General features: G+C 45.1%; 1 long non-coding RNA gene across 1 annotated transcript in view; it reads right to left on the bottom strand.

Annotated features, from left to right (window-relative positions):
* LOC146188587 (uncharacterized) overlaps positions 1–16,414 on the bottom strand; it is a 29,916-nt gene extending 13,502 nt beyond the window's left edge. Inside the window, exon 1 of the long non-coding RNA XR_014707231.1 lies at positions 16,112–16,414. This is a non-coding gene — a long non-coding RNA (uncharacterized LOC146188587). The remainder of the gene's footprint in view (positions 1–16,111) is intronic.
* Between the last annotated feature and the right edge of the window lie 679 nt (positions 16,415–17,093).

The following is a 17,093-nucleotide window of genomic DNA, read 5'->3' as shown; positions in this document are numbered from 1 at the left end:
GGTGGCCGTTGGTAGTTCTGGCGTCGCAGCCTGTGTAATGCAAGAGATCAGTGCGAGTTACACACTAAATCTACACACTTGAAGCGCGTCTTCATACTGCTACATCCTACACTTAGCCGGATGTTTACTTCTACTTTAATCTACTTTGCAAACATCACGTTTTTGATTTCGGACAACACGTTAAAATTATGCTTCAGTACTTTCTTGTAACTTCTTTCGATACTTTAAGTTTGAATACTCCACATTGATCTAAAACATGAGCATAGAATACCTCACTTTCCGTGGAATCTGAGCTCACCCTTGGTTTCCCATTCTCAGTTTCAACTTTTACCGAAGAAGTAATGCTACTATTACGAAAGCAAGAATTTACCAAGCACTCTTATCATATTACATCTGAATAGAAGCATTGAAAATATTTTGTAAAATTATATAATGAAGTTCCAATAAAAAGAAAGATGCAGAAAGAGCACACAACAGTTGAGCGCCCAGTGATCCCCGCCACAATGTTTTCATCAATTGATTCCTTCTAATATAATTCCACAATTCCTCCATACACATGTCTCGCGAGAGCTCAAACCATATCGAACGTGACATACTCATAACGTATTTCGGTGTGTGAGCACCGAACTATGCACTTTGTAATATTTGCTCTTTTGGGGACAATTTTATAATCTGTCCCCTCGTTTTCCGCATGCTAAGGGTTCTTCTAGTTAATATCAAAACAATCAATGTGCTTCCCTAAGAACTGTATTATAGATTTGTTGCATGGATACGACCATTGTCATACATTTCGAATATTGGCAGATTTCCTAACGCTTTTCCATTTCGAAGGTTATTCAGTTTTCTTTGGTGCTTTCTAATTGAATACATTTTCAGAATATTCGCCTCTCAGCTCTGTAAAACTCATCGTAACGATCTACTTCTTAAAGGTCTTCTGGAATTTCACTTCCGTTAATATTTTAATACAAATAATCTTAGAGGTGATCCTTTTGAGTATCCGAGTCAAATTCAAAAATTCTGCATGAAGCGTATAACTTGCAAATATTATTTAATGTGGTCCTGGCGACCGGTCGCGACTGATTTGGGTGACGCATCTCCATGCGCACCTCGCGCAGACGTCCCATGTGGCGTCACATGGGTTTGCTGGGCGAGTCCGCTCATTGCACGCTCCCAAGTTGTGCGCGGGCGTAATGGGGTGCCGGGACGGCTTGTTTGCTTTGTTTTTTCTTGCGCTCCGCCGTTGGTCAAGTTGAGGGGGGAGAGGAGAAGCATCACTTTTGATCCCCGATATCCTCAGTGCTAGTAGAGGTAGCTTAAACCTTCTTGCGTTCTGGTGACAAATAGTGAGATATTTGTTGCCCCTGAGCGTTCTCTAGTTTTCGTAATTACATTTTTATTGGCCACTAATGCTGCATTCCCCTTCATGGATCACTGCCTTGTCGTGGCGGAGGGGCTTGCCAAACTCGATGAAGTCGTGAGCTCTGCTGTGTAGGGCCACCCAAGATAGACAGGTCACGGCAGAGAGTTCTGACAAAATGTGATTCACTGGAGAAGGTAATGGCAACCCACTCCAGTATTTCCTGCCAAGAAAACCCTATGGCCAGTCACAATACCATTGTCGATATGGCGCCGGAAGATGAGCCCCCCAGGTTGGAAGGCGTCCCACATGTTACTGGGGATTAACAAATGGCGATTCTTAGTAGCTCCAGGACGAATGAAGCGGCTGGGCTAAAGCCAAAGGACGCTCAGTTGTGGATGTGTCGGGAAGCGACCGGAAAGTCAGATGTTGCAAGGAGATGTATCACATAGCAACATAGAATGTAAGATCTATGACGCAAGGTAAACTGGATATCGTCAAGCGAGAAATGGACAGATTGAGCATTGATATCTTGGGCATCAGCGAGCTCAAGTGGACCGGAATGGGAGAATTTAACTCCGGCGACCATTATGTCTTTTATTGTGGGCACGAATCCAAGAGAAGGAATGGGGTCGCGCTCATAGTAAACAGAAGAGTGGGCAAAGCAGCGCTAGGGTACAACCCCAAAAACGACCGAATCATTTCACTTCGAATCCAAGGTCACCCTGTAAACATAACAGTTATCCAAGTCTATGCACCGACCACTACTGCTGAAGAAGCTGACGTTGAGAGATTTTATGCGGACCTACAATGCTTTTTAGACCGCACCCCATCATCAGACATCGTTTTTCTCATAGGAGACTGGAATGCTAAGGTAGGGAGGGAAGAAATATCCGGAATTATAGGCAAGTTCGGTCTTGGTGAGCCAAATGAAGCTGGGCAGAGGCTAGTAGAGTTTTTGTCAAGAAAATAACCTGACCATAGCGAATACTCATTTTCAACAGCACAAGAGGCGCCTGTACACATGGACTTCACCGGACGGTCTGTACAGGAATCAGATCGATTATATTATTCGCTGGCCGAGATGGAGAAGCGCTAAACAAGCAGTAAAAACAAGGCCTGGGGCCGATTGTGGCACCGATCATCAGCTTCTTGTTGCCAAGATTAAGGTTCGATTGAGGAAAACGCAGAAAACTAGAAGACCTTTCAGGTATAATCTGGATAAAGTTCCATTAGAATATGCTGTGGATGTGAGGAATCGATTTCAAGAATTAGATCTAGAAGACAAACAGCCCGAAGAGATGTGGACTGATGTTCGTGATATAATACAAGAAGTTGCTACTAAGGTAGTTCCAAGCAAAAGAAATGCAAGAAAGCAAACTGGTTATCTGAAGAGGCTTTGCAAATAGCTGAGGAAAGGAACATGGCAAAAGTTATGGGGGAAAGAGAAAGATACAAGGATCTCAATGCTGACTTTCAGAAAATAGCAAGGAGAGATAGGAATGCCTTCCTGAACATACAGTGCCGAGCAGTTGGGGACAACAGCCAATTAAGGAACACAATAGCTCTATATAAGACAATCAAAGATATCAAAGGAAGCTTCTGTGCTAAGCTGGGCGTGATAAAGGACAAACGAGGCAAGGACCTCACTGAAGCCGTAGAGATAAAGAAGAGGTAGCAGGAATACACAGAAGAACTGTACAAGAAGGACTCGAATGGGCAAACCCAGCATAAGATGGTTGTGATCACTGATCTCGAGCCGGGCATCCTGAAGAGTGAAGTTGAATGGGCCTTAGCCAGCCTTGCTAAGAACAAAGCTAGCGGAATTGATGGCATTCCAGCTGAGTTGCTTCAAAACCTCAACCATGACGCTGTTAACATTCTGCATACATTATGTCAGGAGATTTGGACAACCCTGCAGTGGCCACAGGATTGGAGGAGGTCAGTTTACATCCCCTTTCAAAAGAAAGGCAGTGCCAAAGATTGTTCCAACTACCGCACGATCGCGCTTATTTCGCATGCTAGCAAGGTGATGTTGAAAATCCTCCAAGGTAGGCTGCAGCAGTATGTGGATCGGGAGCTTCCGGACGTGCAAGCTGGGTTTCGCAAGGGCAGAGGAACTAGAGACAAAGTTGCCAACCTTCGCTGGATCATGGAAAAAGCAAGAGAGTTCCAGAAACCCATCTACTTCTGCTTTATTGATTATGCGAAAGCGTTTGACTGCGTGGATCACAGCAGATTGTGCCAAGCTCTCCAAGAGATGGGAGTTCGAATTCACCTCATCTGTCTCCTCAGGAACCTGTAGAAGGGCAAGAGGCCACAGTCAGAACTGGGTATGGTCTTACTGATTGGTTTTCGATTGAGAAAGGAGTGAGGCAAGGCTGCATACTGTCGCCCTGCTATTTAACCTATATGCAGAGTGCATCATGAGGAAGGCCGGTCTGGACGAGTCTTCAGCTGGAGTGAAGATTGCTGGAAAACGTATCAACAACCTTAGATATGCGGATGATACCACTTTAATGGCAGAAAGTGAAGCGGAACTGAAGAGACTTCTGATGCGCGTACAAGAAGAGAGTGAGAAGTTTGGGCTTAAACTGAACATTAAAAAGACAAAGATCATGGCGTCTTGCCCTATCAACTCCTGGAGCATCAAGGGACAAGAAGTGGAAGCTGTGACAGATTTTCTCTTCCTGGGCTCCAAGATTAACTCGGAAGGAGACTGCAGCCATGAAATTAGGAGACGCCTGCTTCTGGGAAAGAGAGCAATGGTTAGCCTTGACCGCCTAGTAAAGAGCAGAGACATTAGTCTGCCAACCAAGATCCGTATAACTCGTGCTATGGTCTTTTTAGTTGTGATGTATGGATGCGAGAGTTGGACTGTGAAAAAGGCTGACCGCCGAAGAATTGACGCGTTTGAATTGTGGTGCTGGCGAAGGCTCTTGAGAGTTCCTTGGACTGCCAGAAGATCAAATCAGTCAATATTGTCGACCATAAACCCTGACTGCTCATTGGAGGGTCAAATTCTAAAGTTAAAGCTCAGCTACTTTGGTCATCTGATGAGAAGAGAGGAGTCGCTGGAGAAAGTTTTGATGTTGGGAAAAATTGAGGGTCGCTGGAGAAGGGGTAGGCAGCGAACGCGATGGTTAGATGGCATCCTCGTGGCAATGCAGATGAAGTTATGTGATGTTAGGAAGATAGTGAGAGACCGGAAAGCGTTGCGTGACATGGTCCATAGGGTCACGAAGAGTCGAACACGACTGAACGACTGAACTGAGCTGAATGCAGCATTGCTGTTACTGCCGCTTATGCCTAAAACACCTGCGTATAATAAGGCCTTTCTACTACATCTTCAGCAACTGTATTTATTTCTTTACATTGACTTATTTCATCATAGTGTAACCTTTCTCAGTCTCTCACAGGAATGGAAAAAGTACAAACAGCAGTCATGGTATTTCAAGGCAGGAGGAAAATGATATGCAGTATTCATTGTATCAAGAATGCGGATCAGTCAAAGCGAGCAATTGTTGATACTAATGACCAAAAAGGGGACAATGAATACAACTCTATGAACGTGACATTTCTTGTAAAAAGCTTTCAAAACTGGTAGAAAAAGCATGAGGGGACGCATCTACACATGCTTATTTGTATATTATTCTGATTGTCCTTCTAAGTGTAGAATCAGTTAATTTCTTTACCTGCTTCATAGGCTGAAATAATCGAACCCATCTAATATTATTTCGATTTTATTTCAAGTTTTTTGCATGACATAGCGCTTTCCTTCCCAAAGCGAGAGCGTTTCCGAAATCATGCTTTTCTTAGCAGATTATTTTCTATATACTCGTAATATAGGGCAAGGACAAGCTATTTCCGTATTAGATCTAGCCTTTGTATCTAGTTTTCTCTGTCCTGAAGTTAGCGGGGAAGATAGAATTTCTGACCATAAATTGCTTTTTCTTACTTTTCCTCACCTGCGCAACAACGCTGACCGTAATGACAGCAACTCTTCAATCACTATCAAAGACTACAGCAGGGCAGATGATGCAGGCATCATAGATTACCTAGAAACAATTCTCGATAGTTTTTCTTGTACAGATTCCTGCAGTGTAAACAACCTGTGGCTACAGGCAAAAACTGCGATAACACAATGCGAAAAAAAAATTTGTACCTACGAGAAAAACGAACAAAAAGAAAAACCCCGTGGATTACACGCACCGCCATTCATCTGAAGCGAAGATTACAGCGAATGCGTAGAAAGAAGGGAAATCGCACTCAGATATGCGAACTGGCGAGCAAACTAAAATTGGAAATTAAAACCGCGCGGAATGCGTTCTTTTCGACAACTTTATCTAATTGTATCACTAGCGACCCAGGAAAGTTCTGGCGATATTTATCGAACCCTGAACCCCGTTTATCACAAATGGAAATAGATGGTGCGGTAGTCACAGACCCCCTCGTTATCGCAAATTCTTTCAATCAATATTTTCAATTTGTCCTTGCTCACGAGCTTGCCACGAGTGCTATCACAAGCGAGCCACAACCACTGATGCCGGATATTGAGATTTCCGAGGCTGGTATTGTTAACCTGCTTTTGAAGATTGACGTTAAAAAGACCCCTGGTACAGATAACATCTCAAATACATTTCTGAAGCGATACGCGGAGCAGTTGGCTTCATTTTTGCCCAAAATTTTTACACTCTCTCTTGAAACAGGTGTTCTTCCTTCAGACTGGCTATGTGCAAAGGTTATTCCGGTTCATAAAAGCGGCAGCAGACTGTCTGTAGACATGTATAGGCCCATCTCAATAACTAGCTGCTGCTGCAAGCTAATGGAGCATATCATCAATAAATCCATCACAAATATTTGGAAGAAAATAACCTAATTTACACCAGACAACACGGTTTTAGAAAAGGTCTGTCAACGGTTACCCAGCTGCTGGAAATAACTCATGATTTTGCACAAGTGATTGATTCTCAGCTTCATGCAGATGCTATACTCATTGACATTAGGAAAGCATTTGATCGTGTCCTACATTCCAAATTAATAGAGAAGCTTCGTGCCATTGGCATTAACCCAAAAGTAGTAACCTGGATAGCCTCTTACCTCACAGGTCGTATGCAGTACGTGGAAGTAAATAGCGCTCAATCAGAACGAATAAGTGTTTCTTCCGGTGTCCTACAAGGATCCGTCTTGGGACCGATCCTATTCATGATATATACTAATGATATTCATGCTTGCACCGAACCTGGGGTGACAATAAGGCTCTTCGCTGACGACTGCGTTCTCTACACTGCGGTACGTACACGGGATGACCAATTCAATTTAAATTCTTCTGTAAATAGTATTGCCAAATGGTGTAAATCATGGGGAATGGAAATTAATATCGACAAAACTTCTTCCATCACCATTACACGTAAAAAAGCGCCTCTTATATATTGTTACTGTTTATCTGGATGTAACGTAACGAGGGTTGATACGGTGAAATATTTAGGCATCACATTTACCCATAAACTAAGCTGGGACACTCATATAAGTAACACGTGTGCAAAAGCATTCAAACAACTTGGATTTCTTCGTAGAAAACTGTCAGCAGCTCCTTCTCATGTAAAGCTAACAGTCTATAATACCCTCACAAGGCCCATTCTTGAGTACGGTAGCATTATTTTGAGCCCTCATCAATGATACCTCAGCTAATAATTAGAAAAAATTCAAAATAAGGCCCTTTGTTTTATTTTCTCCAGCTACTCACACCACGATATTGTATCATCCATGCGAACTAAAGCGGGTATTCCTACCCTTCCTTGTCGGCGACGAGTAGCTTCCATGAAATTTCTATACCTTCTTTATAACGGTGGAATAAAAATTGATACAGATCAGTACATCAAGGCATCATATCATCGTTCGAAGAGGCTAAATCATGGGAAGTGCATCAGACCCATCCCAGCTCGATGCTACGCATACAAATTTTCATTTTTTCCTTCAGCTATTGAAGAATGGAATAGGCTGCCACATGAATTTATGGGCGATATCTGCCTTCATATTTTTCTTAAAAACGTTAAGTCATATTTTGAGAAGCAAATGGTGTAAACAATAAAAATCGTTCCTAAAATGTGTTTCGTTATTCACTGCGAGTGTTCAGTGTAGGATTTTATCTTATTAGTACCTATTGTCTAACGTGTTCTATTATTGTGTCGCTTCGCGGTTCTTTACGGTGCTTCATATCCGACAAATTGAATGCCCGTTAGAGTGTTGCACTGCGTATGTTTTCGATTTTTTGTGTTTCTGATGTTTTTCATTTTTTATAACGGTCCCATCAACTCACCCACTCCTGTAAGAGCCTACCAAGGCTTCAGTTCAGTTCAGGCGTTCAGTCGTGTCCGACTCTTCGTGACCCTATGGACCATGTCACGCCACGCTTTCCGGTCTCTCACTATCTTCTTAACATCACATAGCTTCATCTGCAATGCCTCGAGAATGCCATCTAACCATCGCGTTCGCTGCCTACCCCTTCTCCGGCGACCCTCAACCTTTCCCAACATCAAATCTTTCTCCAGCGACTCCTCTCTTCTCATCAGATGACCAAAGTAGCTGAGCTTTAACTTTAGAATTTGACCCTCCAATGAGCAGTCAGGGTTTATGGTCGACAATATCGACTGATTTGATCTTCTGGCAGTCCAAGGAACTCTTAAGAGTCTTCGCCAGCACCACAATTCAAACGCGTCAATTCTTCGGCGGTCAGCCTTTTTCACAGTCCAACTCTCGCATCCATACATCACAACTGGAAAGACCATAGCACGGGTTATACGGATCTTGGTTGGCAGACTAATGTCTCTGCTCTTTACTAGGCGGTCAAGGCTAACCATTGCTCTCTTTCCCAGAAGCAGGCGTCTCCTAATTTCATGGCTGCAGTCTCCTTCCGAGGTAATCTTGGCTCCCAAGAACAGAAAATCTGTCACAGCTTCCACTTCTTGTCCATTGATGCTCCAGGACTTGATAGGGCAAGACGCCATGATCTTCGTCTTTTTAATGTTCAGTTTAAGGCCAAACTTCTCACTCTCTTCTTGTACGCGCATCAGAAGTCTCTTGAGTTCCACTTCACTTTCTGCCATTAAAGTGGTATCATCCGCATATCTAAGGTTGTTGATACGTTTTCCAGCAATCTTCACTCCAGCTGATGACTCGTCCAGACCAGCCTTCCTCATGATGCACTCTGCATATAGGTTAAATAGGCAGGGCGACAGTATGCAGCCTTGCCTCACCCCTTTCTCAATCGGAAACCAATCAGTAAGACCATGCCCAGTTCTGACTGTGGCCTCTTGCCCTTCATAAAGGTTCCTGAGGAGACAGATGAGGTGAATTGGAACTCCCATCTCTTGGAGAGCTTGCCACAATCTGCTGTGATCTACGCAGTCAAACGCTTTTGCATAATCAATAAAGCAGAAGTAAATGGGTTTCTGGAACTCTCTTGCTTTTTCCATGATCCAGCGAAGGTTGGCAATTTGGTCTCTAGTTCCTCTGCCCTTGCGAAACCCAGGGCAGAGGAACTAGAGGCTTACCAAGGCTTACAGTATGCTTAAATAAATAAATAAAAAATAAATAAAATAAATACAAACAGCTCAAGATATATTGTGCTTAAATATGCTTGCGCTTACTAAACTTCAGTTAGTTTTAGCCCAGTTTATATATCTCATTTCAGAAACTATCCGTAGCATTACCTAACAGTGCGAAAGGCAAGGCTTACAGTGTATTACGAATGAGGAGGTTCAAATCCAAAATAGGTGCCTCATGCGCTTTTTACGACGTAGCCTAGTATGTTTCTTTGCAGTTTGCCAATATATACAATTATGGATATCAGTGCACGCCGCTGTTACCGCGCCACTGACATTCTGAGGGGGAAGGGGAGGGGAGGAAGGTAAACTATATATCTTGCTTGTGACAGCCGCTTGTGCATCAAATTATCATCTGCACCGTTACAATTAGCTACCCACACAAGGTTCAAATTGCCTTATGGAGAACTGGCGCTCGTCTCTCTCAACTTATTACTCCGTTAGCAGGCCTTTATGAAACGTTGACGCATTATCGTTCATTGCGGTCAACGTGAGTTCGCGATGCACTGTCCCGAAAGAGAACAAAATAGATAAAAGCGGAGACTTCAATACACCCAAGCGGCCTAATTGACGGTAGCGCATCAAGCGCCGCTTGGACGATAAATTCGGATTCAGCTTGAGGCGCGATCAGATTGAACGCTAGCATCTGCTGCTACTTGGCGCACCCTATTAGCACATTAATTTATATCTGTGTGCTCTGCTACTCTTTCTCTATATTAGACATTGAAAAAAAAAACTACATTCTGAGAACCCTTGACCCTCCATCATAGCAGCCGCTAGAACTCTCTACCAAAAAGCGCACTTTTCAAAAAATTACGTCATATCATTTGTGAAACGAAAACTTTAATTTTGCTGCATAAAGCCAAAATTGGATTCAATGATGTCTCTTTGGGTGCATCATAAGTAGCAAAAAAATACTGACGATACGCACAGCACATGAGACGATGTGTACAGCGTAAAAAAAGAACCAAATCACATAAATATCACACAACGCGTAGCTCATAGAAACGAAAATTGCTTCACATTAAATTAAAATTTGGCCAAACATACGCAACAAAAACGGTGTCATATAATCACACGCTCACATTATACTCGCGGCTCGCTCATGCCGTGTAATCTAAAGTTTATTTTTATTACATACTTCAACAAATAACTGCCAACCTCCTTGTGTAGAGCTCTACAGGGTACAACATTCACCTGTACATAAATGCATAGCCTCTCCTCGCACCTTAACGTGCTGCTCACTGCCACCTTCCGAGCGGAATCCCTGCAACGTTCATCCTGGCAGTCACATCTTCGGACGTACTTATACAAATATGCTGTACGAGTGAAATAAACTAAAAGTATCATGCTGCACTCTTCCTCGCCATATTCCATGCAGTTTATTAAGGCTAGTCAATATATACTTAACTATATTGTGCACCAGTTGTTTCGAAACCAGCATTCGTCAACATAACGCATGATCTTCTTCTTCTTCCCCTTTGTTATATATGGTTATATATATATATATATATATATATATAAATCTCACTGTAGTCTGCTCACAATGAAACGAAGTTTTTAAAAATATTGCTGCATATATGTCATCGCAGAAAGCAGAAGTCGAAGTGATAGCAAGGGTTCGTGCTAGGAGAAGGATGGCGCTGCTGTGTTTCTGTGGGTTGTGTGCTGTGTCATCAGCTGCTGTGCTTCTCGGACTATTCTTGCCACATATTACAATGGTGGAGGTGACTAAAGATTCCCGTGTGCCGAGATAAGTTCATTTCAGAAGCCAAAAGCTGGATTTGTGCAGTGGCCGCCACCTACCTGGGATCACAACTTCAACAACGGCCACTATGACCTCTGAGGGAGCCCTTCCACCGCAACATCGGACCAGCCACTCGTTCGCACAAACACTCGCCACCCTCCCATCTTTATTGGCGAAGACAAGACAGAAGATTGATGATTGGTCGTAGGAATATCAGCGCTGCAGCAGGAACAATCACTGTGACGTGACCATCATAGTGGCTAATCTCATTTTCTATTTGGCGGGAACCACTCGCACGTGGTTTCAAAAGAGCTTGTCACCTGGGAATTTTGCAGGCAAAATCTTCAAGACTTGTTTGGGAAGCCCTTTGGACGGGCTCTCGAAGCCAAAAGCGAGCTTTTGTATAGCGCCAAATCCACCATGGACTCATACCTTGCCTACATTCAAGACATGCCCGCACTGTGTTGCAAAGCGAACAGCTCCATGCTGGAAAGGGAAAAGGTAGGGCACATCATCAAGGGCATCGCAGATGACGCGTTCAACATCCTCTTCTGCATGGATTACTCTACCGTCGACTCAGTGCTGCAAGTGTGCTGGAAATTTGAGCAGGCTAAACAACGACGTCTCGTATATCGCTTTGACCGCTTTCCAAATACGGCGGCTACATCATCTTGTGATGACCTGGCACATTTGCAACAGTCGTCTCGTCCGACAAGTGAGAACTTGTGGCATTAGCTCCCGCATCACTCACTTTTCCACTGCCCGATACTGTAGCCATGATACAGGCTGGTACCCACCGGGACCTTGCTAACGTCGGCCTCTCCTCCAGCCCTGTGCTGCCCCCGTCGCCACCGCAGCCTGTTCTTCCAGTGGCTGCTCCAACCACCACCCAAGCCCCTCCCCCCTGAATTTGCTATCTTGGTCGCAACCCTGCAGAGTGGCGCACCTCAGACAATAGGCCAATTTGTATTTGCTTTCGAGCCGGCCACACTTCGCGTTATTCCCGTAGCCGTACCTTCACTACCCCTCGCGCCTATTGCAACGCGGACCGTAGGTACTACTATGGTCTATGGACCTCGACGCTTCCTTGCCGAACCTGAGGAGCTCCGCCCCGCATATGATGGACCTGGACGCTTTTTCCCTCAACCAGATGAGCCTCGTGCCGAAGCCGGCCAAAGTGGCCGTCGCTCCAGCCGATCTCCATCTCCACGACGTCGTCGCTCCAGTTCAACGGTACTTCGCCGCAGCTCCTCCCCATCATACGCCGGCACCTACTAGAGAAACTAGCGAGTGCAACGCCCGGGAGTGACACGACATTAATGACCCGGACTGCCAACTTGGTACTGACCTACGCACCCAGACGTAATCTAATTGATATACATGTTGATGGACTCCGAGTTTCTGTCCTTATTGACACTGGCGCCCACATTTTTGTTCTCAGTTCCACGCTTCGTTTATGGCTGAAGAAAGTTTTTACACCCGCTGCTTTATCTACTGTTCGCGTTGCTGATGGCAACACAGCTACTGTAATTGGTATGTGCACTGCGAGAATCAGCATTGCCGACCGCCACATCCCTGTGTTATTTACAGTCCTCACCAGTTGTCCTGAAGATGTTATATTAGGCCTTGACTTTTCAACTGCCCACTCCGCTCTGATTGACTGTTCTTCTGGACTGCTTCATCTAGAGCTGCCGCATTGTACCGGCGAACAAGATCCTCCAACTTCGACGCTTAATCTCCGCTTCGCTACATTTACTCGCCCGCGGCCAGAAGCCGCTGTGTACGTGCCCATGTCGTCGTTTCCCTCCGTTCCTGAAGGCGACTACGTTGTTTTCCCCATAACCAACATGACTTTGCAGCGTAAAATCGCTCTCCCATAAAATATCGTGCACGTAGTGAACAAGCACATTTATATTCCTATTTTGAACTTTAGCTTTTTTGTACAAATGCTTCCCGAGGGCATTTCTCGCGACAAATTGACCCCATTGTCTGACTTTAATGTATCTGCGCATTTAGCTGACCCTAATGCAGAAGCATCGCCACGACTTGCACCGTCCTCACCTCTGGAGGCCTGCATATCAGTAATGATGGCTCCAGACTTCGGTCACGATCGTTCCAAAGTACTTACAAGCCTTCTTACTTCATACAGTGATATTTTCGATTTTGCGACCACCCCTTGGGTCAAACGTCCCTAGTTACTAATCACATCGATACTGGAAACTCCAGCCTCATTCACAAGAAATTTACTGTGTCGCCATTTCTGAACGCTGCGTCATACAAGATGAAGTAGAGAGGATATCGTCAAGAGATATTATAAAGCCTACGAGCAGCCCCCTGGGCTTCACCTGTCGTGCTTATTAAAAAGAAGGACAATACCTGGAGATTCTGCGTGGATTACCGACACCCTAATAAGATTACAAAGAAGGACGTTTACCCACTCGCCAGGATAGATGATACCTTCGACTGCTTGCACGGTGCCAGCTATTTCTCTTCGATTGATCTTCGTTCCGATTATTGGCAGATCGCAGTCGACAAACCGGACCGAGGGAAGACCTGCTTCGTCACTCCCGATGGCCTCTTCCAATTCATGGCTTTGCCTTTTGGACTGTGCAATTCCCCGCAACATTTGACCGCATGATGAAATCTCTTTTACGCGGCTTCAAATGCACAGGCTTATGTTTCCTCGGTGACATCATTGTATTTTTGTCGACCTTTGAGAGCCATCTTCATCGCCTTGATGCCATTCTCGGAGTCATCCAAAGAGCTGGCCTCCAGCTGAACTCGATTAAGTGTAGCTTAGGCAGATGTGAACACAAGGTGCTCGGACACTTGGTCGATGCCCGTGGCATTCAACCCGACCCCGATTAGATTCGTGCTCGATGCCCGTGGCATTCAACCCGACCCCGATTAGATTCGTGCTGTGTGTGCGTTTCCTACACCCAGCTGAACCATGGGCGTGCGTAGTTTTCTTTGCCTCTATTCCTATTTTCGGCGGTTACTCCAACATTGCAGCGACGACTCGTCCACTCATTATTCTTCTGAAGAACGTCGTTCCTTTTTCTTGGGGCCAATATCAATCTCAAGTATTTTCTGCGATCATTGCAGCCCTCACCAACTCGCCCAACCTCGCACAATTCAACCCCTTAGCCCCAAAGGAAGTACTCATTGACGCCAGTGGTCATGGTACTAGTGCCATTCTCGCCCAACAGCAGACGGGTCGCAGACGCGTCATTACTTATGCCAGTCGCCTTCATTCTACGGCCGATGGGAATTATTCGATCACAGAGCGTGATTGTTTAGCCCTCGTGAGGGCCATTACCATGTTTCGCCCTTATTTGTTTGGCCGCCCGTTCTCTGTCATCACCGACCACCACGCCTTATGTTGGCTTTCTACGCTGAAGGACCCTATTCGTTGCCTGGGGCGTTGGGCCTTGAATCTTCAGGAATACACTTTTTCTGTCGTTCACAAGTCCGGCAGGCCGCATACCTATGCCGATTGCCTGTCCCGCAACCCAGTAGATACGCCGCCTGAAAACGAGTGTGACGATGATACCTGTGTGTTGTCCATCTCTGGCCGTTTAAACATTCGCTATGACCAGCACTTGGGTCCAAAGTTTTGCATCACGACCAACCGCATTAGCATTGACCACCCTGAAAATTCCTCTGCTTTATTTGTGCTGCAGAACGGCACCCTATACATACGAAATATGCGACCAGATGGCGCCGAGCTTCTGCTCATAGTCCCCGAACACCTGCGTGCCACCGTTCTTCAGCAGCTGCACGACGTGCCCACTACGGGTCATCTTGGTGTATCTCGTAGGTACGACAGCGTCCGCCGGCGCTTCTTTTAGCCAGGAATGTACCGCTCTGTTCGCCGTTACGTGGCTTCTTGTGACCGGTGCCTGCAGCGATGTAAAAAGCCCTTGATTGTGCTTGCTCTATCCCTGCAACCGATCAACATCCCAATAGACCCGTTTGACCGAGTTCGGCTTGATCTCCTCGGGCCTTTCCCCCTGTCTGCTTCAGCTAATATAGATTGCGGTGGCCACAGACTATACTACATGCCACGCTGTCACACGAGCAATACCCACCTGCTGTGCAACTGACGTGGCTGCGTCTCTTCTCCGTGACGTCATCCTAATTCTTTCTTGCTCGAGTAGTCAAGAAAGTCATCCGCTAATGCTCCATTAGTGTTTATTTCACCACCGCTTACAATCCAAAAATGAACGGCCTTACCGAACGTCTCAACCGCAAGCTCATGGGCATGCTGTCAATGTATGAGTCGGATGACCACCTTGATTGGGATATTACTTTGCCGTTTGTAATGTACGTGTATAACTCGTCCCGTCAGGATACAATGGGCTACTCGCCCTTTTATCTTCATTTCGGTCGCGCATTCACTTCCGTTTCACAGCGTACAGCTTCCCACCGCTAGGTCTAGTTCCTACGTTCGTGACGCCATATCCCGAGCGGACACCGCCCATGTTACTGCTCGCCGCCGATTGTCTTCCTCTCAAAACGCACAAAAACTACGCCATGATGCTCTTCATCGGGATGTCCACTATGCCCGCGCTCTGTCGTAATGGTCTGTATTCCCGCTCGTCGTGCTAGGCTGTGTGACAAGCTCTTGCCACGCTGCACAGGCCCCTACCGTGTGTTACGGCCAGTCACTTTCGTGATATACGGGATCACCCTGTGCATCCCCCCCAACAGTCCGCTTTGCCGCCTAGTAATATCGTTCATGTCAACCACATCAGGCCTTACTCCTCCAACTGCATTTCTCCGAAATAGTACGCACTAGGACTGTGCTTTTCGCAGCGAGGGTAGTGTTGCATGTATGCCAACGCAGAAAGAAGAAAACGAAGATCACCAACAGAGACAGAAGACGACGTGATAGCAACGGTCGGTGCTATCACGCTAAATATTTAAACATCACTTGTTCTACAATTGTAGTGTCAATCTCCCGTGAGTGTTACCACTTTTCATTTTATATTTCACTTATTTCCCGTTTTGTGTCCTTTCCTCTACCCCTCAAGTCATTTTTTTATGCAAGTATACTTAAAAAATAAAAAAAGAGAAACATAATATTAAAAAAAAATTCTTTGCTACCCAAATCTTGGCCGATCCCCCTCTGTGGGTAGGTGCCATAAGTTATTTGGACAACAACAACAACAATAAGTTGGTGCTAAAGGCTGGCGCTGCTTTGTTTGTGTGTTTTCTGCTGTGGAATCAGCTGCTTTTCTTGAACCATGCCACGTACCAATATGTCTTTAATCGCTTATTGCGCGTATTGTTTTCTACTTTCTGGAACACCTCATGAAATAGACTTTGGACTGTGAGAAAGGTAACTTGCAGAAAAAGAAAATGTTACGGGATGATATACACCTGATGCTTCCGACTCACAGTTCGCAGTCATTCATTAGGCCCGCCGGCGTGGCGCAGTGGTTGCGGCGCTCGACTACTGTTCCCAAGGGCGCGGTATGAAATACCGGCCTCTGCGGCACCTTTTTGATGGCGACGAAAAGCAAGGCGCCCGTGTGCTGTTCAATGTCAGTGCACGTTAAAGAACCCCAGGTGGTCGACATTTCTGGAGTCCTCTACTACGGCGTCTCTCATAGCCTGAGTCGCTTTGGGACGTTAAACCCCACAAACCAAACCAATCATTCATTAGGTGTCAACAAGACGACTAAAGATTGAGATACCGGAAATACCGGCTAAGGATTATTCAGAATACTGCAGCGAAGAACTTGAAATACGGTTAGAGCATTCTGCTGCTCACATAGCACATAGGATTGACGTATCCAGTATCTGCATAATTTTCGCAGCTTATGTCGTTATCATCTGATCGTTCTCATTCAGCTCATTTCGAAGCTGACTGAGAGGTTTATTAATATTATACGTGGAATAATCTCGAACTTAACGATATTCGCCATAGAAAATAATACATCTGAAATAATTTACACATCATTCTAGCTTGCTAAAAACTTACGTTTACTTTGTACATACTTAGCCGGTCACATCTAATAAGTTACAGCAACGTTACGCTAGATACTCTTGTCACTAACTATTGATGGTTTTTATCTGCTAAATTTTTCAGCGCAGAAGAGCAGAGTTGAGTACCTCACGTCTTGTACCCGTTATGAATCAAGCCATTACTTATGTGCATAAATATGGCATAGTGGCTCGGTGAAACGTTAGTACTGTACAGTCAGTGGCCTGAAGTGGCCATACAATACCGTAGGTATATTTCATTACTCGGGCAGCGGTGTCAGAACACCTGTTTTCTTGCCCACTCTGTAGAATTTCTAACACAATTTGAGAAGCTTTCTTTATGCTGTTTAACTGCTCTCCCACATGTAATAAATTGCAAAAAGAAATTTTCTTA

Source organism: Amblyomma maculatum, chromosome 5 (assembly GCF_055883805.1).
Source record: "Amblyomma maculatum isolate TAMU_Amacu chromosome 5, ASM5588380v1, whole genome shotgun sequence".
NCBI classification, from domain to species: Eukaryota; Metazoa; Arthropoda; class Arachnida; order Ixodida; family Ixodidae; genus Amblyomma; species Amblyomma maculatum.
Note: the sequence above shows the minus strand (reverse complement) of the source record. Positions and strands in the feature narration are given on the sequence as shown.